The sequence below is a fragment of the Prorops nasuta genome, unplaced genomic scaffold (genome assembly GCF_024137725.1).
Source record: "Prorops nasuta isolate Cenicafe-Biocafe unplaced genomic scaffold, Cenicafe_Pnas_1.2 PNAS00006, whole genome shotgun sequence".
NCBI lineage: Eukaryota > Metazoa > Arthropoda > Insecta > Hymenoptera > Bethylidae > Prorops > Prorops nasuta.
Window position 1 is genome coordinate 1,317,845 of NW_027116803.1, and position 8,344 is coordinate 1,326,188.

The following is an 8,344-nucleotide window of genomic DNA, read 5'->3' on the forward strand; positions in this document are numbered from 1 at the left end:
TTGCTAATAAACATAACTCTCGAACAGTATGGCCAGCCAGGAATTTCTATGGCTGGCAGCGACAGCGCGAAGCTTCAGCCTGCACGTGACTGACGTTGTATTCGGTAAAATAAATGTGTCTATATATGTGTGTGTTTAATATGCTATATTGTGTACCAATAAAGTAAAATTGTAAATATTACAAATAAATGTTAATATTAAATACAGGCAAAGATGGACTGGCGTAAACATCTTTATAGTTTTGTTCACTAAATAGAACGAATGTATTCCTATCGTTTAAATTACTTGCACAAACTTACTTATACATCTCAAATGTTATACGACTTATTTCTATATATAACGAAGAATAATAAACGTGTTAAAAAAAAGGATGGTAAAATTAGAATGGTAAAATTAAAATGGCGTATAGCAAGAGTGACACGAGCTGACGTATAAAACTTTAATAAAACGTATTTTTTATAATCCCTTGTAATTTCAAGCACCATTCTTGAGGAGAACATTTAACGTCGAGCCGAGGAGGAGATGTATGGTACGCGCGCGTCCATAAAACTGGCAGTGGCTGTTGTGGCCGCTAGTCACTTTTTCACACGCAGCTCAATTTCATTTTTAACAATATAGACTCTCCCCAAGATAATATAATTCCCAAATAATAATAATCATTTATAAAGAATGTAAAACTTAATTAACTTCATTTGTAAATCGTCCATTTTAGCACTCACCTCTCCTCTTCTTTTATACACGCATCCTACTTAGTTTTATTTACGTGGACCGTTTTACATTGGTGAACTACCCCATGCTCAGCGATAAGGGATGAAAAATTACGCGGACCATGTTACGAGAGAGCAGCAGTGTGAGAACAATATCGAATATAAGGCAGGGGAAATAAGGATGCTAGGAACGCTTCAATGAAATTGCATCGCTGGTAATGTTTATTGCTCTTGTAATGCTGGCTTTCGATTGAAAACAATAAGTGCGATGGCTCTGACAAGGCATTTTTACCTACTTGATCAAATTGATGCTCGATTGATTTCGTGTCCACCATTTGGCTCTCGAATAATGATACGTTCCTATACTGTAACGGACTCTTCGACAACGAAGAATTAACAACCGAATTGGATAAAAAATCGATGTAAAACGTTGCGAGGGGCTGGGTCCTTCGGTGGAAGCAGGTAAAGAACCATTCTCGGCATGGGTTGAAATAATGAAGGGGATTAGTAGTAATCGATTTAAATGACATTTGAATTATTGAGATTCTAATCAATGAATTATCTCTATTTCGGATATTTGCTCGAACCGAGCTTTAGGTTTTATTGGATGTACAGTGGCTGCCTTGTTGACCCGTTGCTATACGTACGTTTCTATTTTCACACTGACCAGCGTCATTGGTGACTGTGTGATAGGGGATGAAAAATCCCTCCGGTTACTCGGGGGTCACTCCTAACATCGGAGGGTGGCTCGTAGGAGCCGTCGAATTTAAGAATGACGAAACTGTTTTAGTCCTGTGATATCGGCGCGACTGGCCGCGCGTGTCCTCTATCGGAAGATCGAGGACAATGGATGATGGCTTGACTATTTGTCGTGAAAATTGCCTTTGAATTGATTCGACGTTATTGCCCAGTCATGCTCGCTGATGACAAAAAACACCTTATTGCAAACTTACCATAAACTTGTTACAGAAATAACGTTAGTTCGAAATTGCTTTTATAAAGACTAAATTGAGTTTTTTTCTAAACGTTTTTCATCCTCACTCTCTTAAGCTCATTATTCTCGCAATGTATATTTAATTAGATAGCTGCATGTTTTTAAACGTAGGTACAATAATTCTTTTCCAGACTATTTTACACGGCTTAAATTTAATACGCACTTGTTTCGTTAAGCTCAAATACTTGCTCGAACGCGAAGCAAATCTGTGAAATTCAAGTACACGAGAAATTAGCCGTACTAATTTAAAGAGACTCACTCCTGGAACATGCATCACGAAGTGTTAATTAGCACTAAAATATTATAGACCGTTACTTTGTAAAAGTAACTTTGTATTACGTGACAACAACTTGATAATTTAACCAAGAGCTAAGCACTATTGTGTATCGTTTTAATTATCGCTGAATTTACGAAAGATTCGCAAGCGTTTCTTTCCAGTCGTTTGTCATCCCATCTCAGCTGACTCCCCAGAGTCGATTTCATCCCCATTTTTATACTTTCCCCATTTGGCTCGACTTCTTCTATCAATCACGTAGACTGCCTTGACTAATTGGTTATCCGAAAACGTACAGCCCGTATCACTCTCGACACACGAATCTTGTAAAAAAATATACAGAATCATTCTTACCGATACAACGTAATTAGTACGATTAATTTTCCAAGGATTCGTTAATTGCCGGATAAAGATTAACGATTTATTACTATATAGTTAGTTTAACTTTATGGGAATCTGCTTTAAGCATCTGGCTCCTTTTTGCGGTGAATAAAATTCAGTAAGAGTGAACTGATATCGATTCCACAGTGGCACAGCACCGCCCCAGTTTGCAGAGCAGACCGGGCGTGGTGTAGGCCGCTTATAACAACCCTCTTTTCCACGACACCGCCGATTCCGTACGGTTAACCACAATTCCCTCAGGTGAAAGGAGCAAGAGGAATTCCTCCACCTACGCCTCTATACTTCTACCTCTGCCCACCTCCCCCCCCCCCTTCTAAACGAAATCCCACGACTAACCCCACCATCAGCTATTCGGTAATGTTCAAATATCGGTGACCAGTTTCGCGGATAATGCGTCCAAGGTTTCCCGTTTAACCGACCTAAATCAATCGGATTACAATCCCCAAACCTCCGAAACTATTCAACATTAGGAGAATTATTTTACCGATCGATGAATATGTCTCATTAACTCGGATGAAAGCGGCTAGTCCCCTTTCCATGCAACCCTGCGCGTAATACGATCTCAAACTATTCCTATGCCCGTTTATCTGCTTTAAAGCTCAACGGATTCTCTTTATTCGATTTCATACAATAAAATGAACAAAAAATGATATTTTACAATAAGAGTGTAATATAAAAGCTCGATAACCTTTTTCCGCTAAGCGTTGTCGATACGTGTGATATCAAGGATTAAATTAACTAAAAAAAAGAAGTTTCTATGGGAAATAAGGAGTCTTGTAAATTGTTGATGTAAGAAGTACTAAACGTTATGTAGGGTCAGTATTAGGAAGAGGTATCTGTTCATGTGTTAAAGTTAACTGGTTAAAGAAAATATAAACTTTTTAAAGACTGGCGAAGGTTTGAAAATACGATAAAAAGTTTCGCGAAATATCGAAGATCAAGAGAGAAACCATTCTCGTATAAGAGAGACTATAACCACAGTTGTGTTTTAAATATGGAAGTAGACCTTATCTTGCTTAACTTTGACCTTTCACTTATTGCTTACTCGAGCGAAAATTTTCATTAAGTTATCGCAAAATGGTGTCTCGACTCCTTCTGTCCAATATTTATCGAAAATGTCATTAGGACCGCAGGACCTCTCTCTCTCTCTCTCTCTCTCTCTCTCGCTCTTCTTGGCCATTATACGTTTCAACTATATATATAGAGTATATTTGAACAGCAATAGTATAGCTAAAGGGAATTAAAAAATTCTGGACAAAATAAATGACACCTGCTTCCATGTAACGGCCAGCAGCTTTGTTCTTTACGAGTATTGATTTGGGACCGCTACTTTGCTACCGCAGCAATCCGCTCGAGAAATTGGTTCCTTTCGATTAATTTAATTTCGTGAAACGCGTATTGCCTTGGAAAAGAACCGGTCGATTGCTACAACAATTTAGGATGCCAAAAATATCATGGGTCTTTGCTGATCTTGCATTGCTGTGATCTTCTACTTTTATTCCTTCCGGACTAAACTTTCAATACGTGAGAATAGATGTAAGGTAGATCTTGATCAATTTGAACAGGTGAGAGTGGAAGACAAAAGCTGGATGACGAGCATTCTCCTTGCTTCTATAATTATATTGCAGGAAATTTTGTTAAATTAATGGGTGTAAAATGTTAAGCATTTGTACAGCAGAGACCAATAAGTTACGATTGAATGCCAGCAGATGGGATAGAATTTCCTGTTTTTTTTTATACTCTGCACGGTAAAAGGAGAGACATCTTATAGCGGAATGCAATAAACCCGATCCATATTCGTCGTTAGAGTCAAATGGAAGGAAAAGGATAGGAGGGAGCGTTTGAGATCTGTCCGTATTTGCGAATCGAGTTACGCGAGTCGACGTGCTGAAAGTGTGTAGATCGTAGCTTCTGGACGGAATTCGCAGTACTCGCGAAAAACCGATCGATCGGTAAGGGAGATTCGCGTTGGCAGCCAATCCTTCGTGAGTCAGGAATGTCACGCGAGAGAATATTGCGCTGTATCGTGAGGGAGAGAGAGATGGAGAGGAAAAAAACTGCTAGAACACATGTAGCACTAAAGAAAGTAATACTGCGGAAAAACGAAGAAAACAGTGGGAAGTAAAAAAAGACCGAGCATTTATCACATGAAACCAATTTCCCAAAGGACAATTTATAGAATGGTAGACACGAGGCAAATAAGCATAAACGATCGAGAAAGTGATGCAGCTTTCTTTCGAGTTAAATATTATTATAAATATGCTTACCATATAGTTGGTAAAAATACAAATACAGCCTGTTATAAAATAATCTCGAATTCTTGAAAAGAGAAATGTCCTCGGCAAGATGACTAATGACGACGCATCCAGTCTCGTTTAATTCTATGCACCGGTTACAAAGTTACATATTTGTAAAAATTAGCATTTTTTTGTAATATTTTGGTGAGGTCGCTATATAAGCAGTGTTATAGGTCATACGTGCAAGTGGCGTCTCGTAATGTCATACAATATATATGTACACTGTTCAATGAGAAAATTTCATCAATTTTTGACAAATTTTAGTTTTTTGATACGTCCATCATTTAGACTTAGTTTCATGAGACCTGTATTAACTAAATAATTAGCAAACTTAATTATGATGATATGCTCACGTTGGATTTTGAAAAATCTTAGCTTAGCCTCTCATTTTTATTCAAAAGATCTCGTAAACACCTGATTTAAATGTTACATTTACATGTTTTGGAAAGTTCACGAAATGGGCTATAGGTGCATATTTAATAAAAACAAGTAGAAGGTTTTCCTTAAAAATATTCAATGCGACCGTTAAATCAACATGGCTATTTAAAATAATTTTAAAAGTATCTTTTAGTAGAGCTTATACATATTTTTTGTGCTTAAAACCACAGTTTTTGCAATATTTCACCGGCTCCAGACTTTTAATGTACCCCATAGATTGCAATGATTGTTATATTTTATCTGATACATCATTCTGAAAGTTGGCTTATATGAGATCTCATGCAGTAAATTAAAGCAATTTATAGGAGATGCTAACTTTTGATAAATAGGTGCCGTTAGTAGTTGTGTATAGTTGTCATAAAGCTTATTTTCTTTTTGAATAATATATTTTTCAGTATACATCACGTCATGTGAAACAAGGAGAGATGCACACTGTATATTCCTATTGAAATCTGTATTGAAGTTGGCTGTTTCAATCTCTATTTCGCCACAACATTTCTTTACTGACAGAAAACGCAGTTGGTAGAGACATCAGTTTGGTGCTCCTGTGCTGCTGGTGTTTGGTGGTTCGACAAAACTTGACCCATATGTTAAGGCAGACATGAAGAAGCGCCAAAATAACTTTAGCATATATCCATCTTCTGACATTTGTAACTCACAGCTTCTCCAGCACTCTGTAAATGTTATCGAACTACTCTGTCAACATTGTCGCTAAATTAAATTTATGAAAAACCAATATCTCTCTAGGATCGATCTAGGAAACTGCACGAATGTATATATATATATATATAACGTATTTGATTGATTAAGGGGGAACAAGGTTCGGAGTAAAATTAACGTATCTATATTGTATTTTGAGTAAAATGACCAAATACATAAAATAATTCATTTTTACACATCTCCTGCACAATTTAATATGAATTAAACACTTTTTAAAAGTATCTCGATAAAGTAGTTTTCTTGAGAGGACTTTTAATTATTTCTTCATTTACTCTCCAACATTTACTTACTCACCGAGCAAAGTTTCAAGAGAGCCTTGGTAAATTAATGCAACTTTCGTGGTTTCCTGGCCCTTGCTTAGACCATTTAATAAAAAAGAACCAAAGAGACAAATAATAACAAATTTTAGCAGTTTCCGGAGAGTATGAAACATCAATGGGAAATTCGCACAAGTATTTCACTTTTATCAGTTATTTTCCTTCTTGAACGAGCAACGAGCCCGTTGACTCGTAAACTTGCGTGATTCTTGGCTTCGGGCAGTAGTGGGTTCTATGGACTAGGAGCAGGGGAAATGAAACAATAGCAAACAAAAAATATCTGTGGTTTCTACGGGCTAACAATGAAGTACCCGCAAAAATTCGCGCAATAGCGAAGCGGCACCAACACCCCGGCAACTTTGGCTGCAGGTGCAAAAGCGTAAAGCGCTTTGTCAATCGCGTGCAGTCAAAGTTAACAGAATGTCAATGGCAGAAATAAACTTGCCCGTAGCAGAGAAGTAAAAATGATTCCCTTTTAAAATATTGTTACACGCGAGGCTCCGATGTTTTCCACTTCATCCCCAGAATTTATAGCTGTGAAAAGCTTCAGCTGTTTCTGTCGTATTTAGTCGGCCGGCTACTCGAGTATTAGGACTTCAGCGTGAAAAATGAAAAGGGATAACACTGGCTTAAAACCTCAAAAGCCACATATTTTATACATATTTTTGAAGACAAATATTTATGACGACACAACAGACATTTTTTTTCATGAATTTTTATTCGTTTATCCTCACGCTACAAATTTTAAGTCAGGTTATTTTTGCAATGTTATATACAACTAAAATAAGTTTAATATGATTCATATTTTACTATATTTGCCGGAAAATATTTGACATTAATTTTTTTTTACATCCGAAAGGACTAAGTTCCATATTTTTACAAATCATTATAAATTAAGATTAATCCTGTATATTTCGCTAGTGAATTTATTTAACCATTGTTAAAATTTATAATATTTACATAGGAATTTAAACTCTGGTGACGTTGATGATTGTGATTAACAGCTTTAATTAGGGAACGGGGGGGTGAGAGAGAAACAAGGTTGATTTTTGGAAAGAGGCGTTACTTGGCAGAGAGAAGGTATTGAGGTTTGGGTTACGATGAAATATGAAGTCACAAGGGGCCGGAAAGTTTCTGCTTTCACGATAAGACACCAGCTTAATCCACTCGCGATGCTCTTATCTTCGGAAGTTCGAGCCCAAACATCTCCAGATAAGTCTCAGGGGAGTATCCGCTGCCTCTCATTTTGGTCTGCCCAGCTGTCCTCTCTCCTTCTTACCTTCGTCCGAGTTGTGTCCGCTTCTTGAACAGCCCAATTTGCAGGCGGAAGAAATATGATGGTTTTCGCTCCTTTCATCGGAAACAACAAAATACTAAGTAAAAACTTTTGTTTTCGCAAACGCGCCATTTGCTCGATGATTATTACTGGCTGCTGTTTACTCTTGAAGTGGCTTGATCGAGTTGAGTCGAATTGAAGAGGGTAAATATAAATGAGGAAAAGAGAACCGAAAGAACTAAAAGCATCCAATGAAGAGAGAGAAAAAAAAATGGTTTGGGGGATGAAATTAACACTGACGGCATAGACATTATCAAGCAGTCCCCTTCAGCTTCTTTGCAATCCCGACTTCCAGAAGTATAAATATAAGAAAAAAAATGATGGATCAAAGGACCTTCGAATAGCACAGATGATTATTTTTACATGGTGCAGATTATTGTGTGGTGTGGGCAAAAGTTTTTTTTGTAATACGTTTATTATTTTTTAAACAATAATTTTAACCCTCGTTTATTTCAATCGTTTTACATACGTGGATAGTTGTGTAGAGTGTAGACGTTAGCTTACAAATAGGTTAATTTAGTTTATTCATACATAGTGTTCGTGTATGTGTGTGTGAGGGCGTGTACGTGCGTGTAACCAGTAAGTTTAAATGTTTATGTATGTATATTTTTTAGAGTAATGGCTTTTTTTAATTAGGTAATTATTAATTTACACATAGCGTCTTTGTTTCCGCTTCTCTCTCTCTCTTTCTCTCTCTCTCTCTCTCTCTCTCTCTCTCTCTCTCTCATTCTTACTCTCGCTCTCATTCTAACCTGTAGACCCTTAATTTTTGGTTTCGTTACCCTTAATTTTCTCGCCTTCTTATTTCTCCTCAACAGCGGAATATTTTACGAAGAGTTACAGACTGACCAAGTGCCAT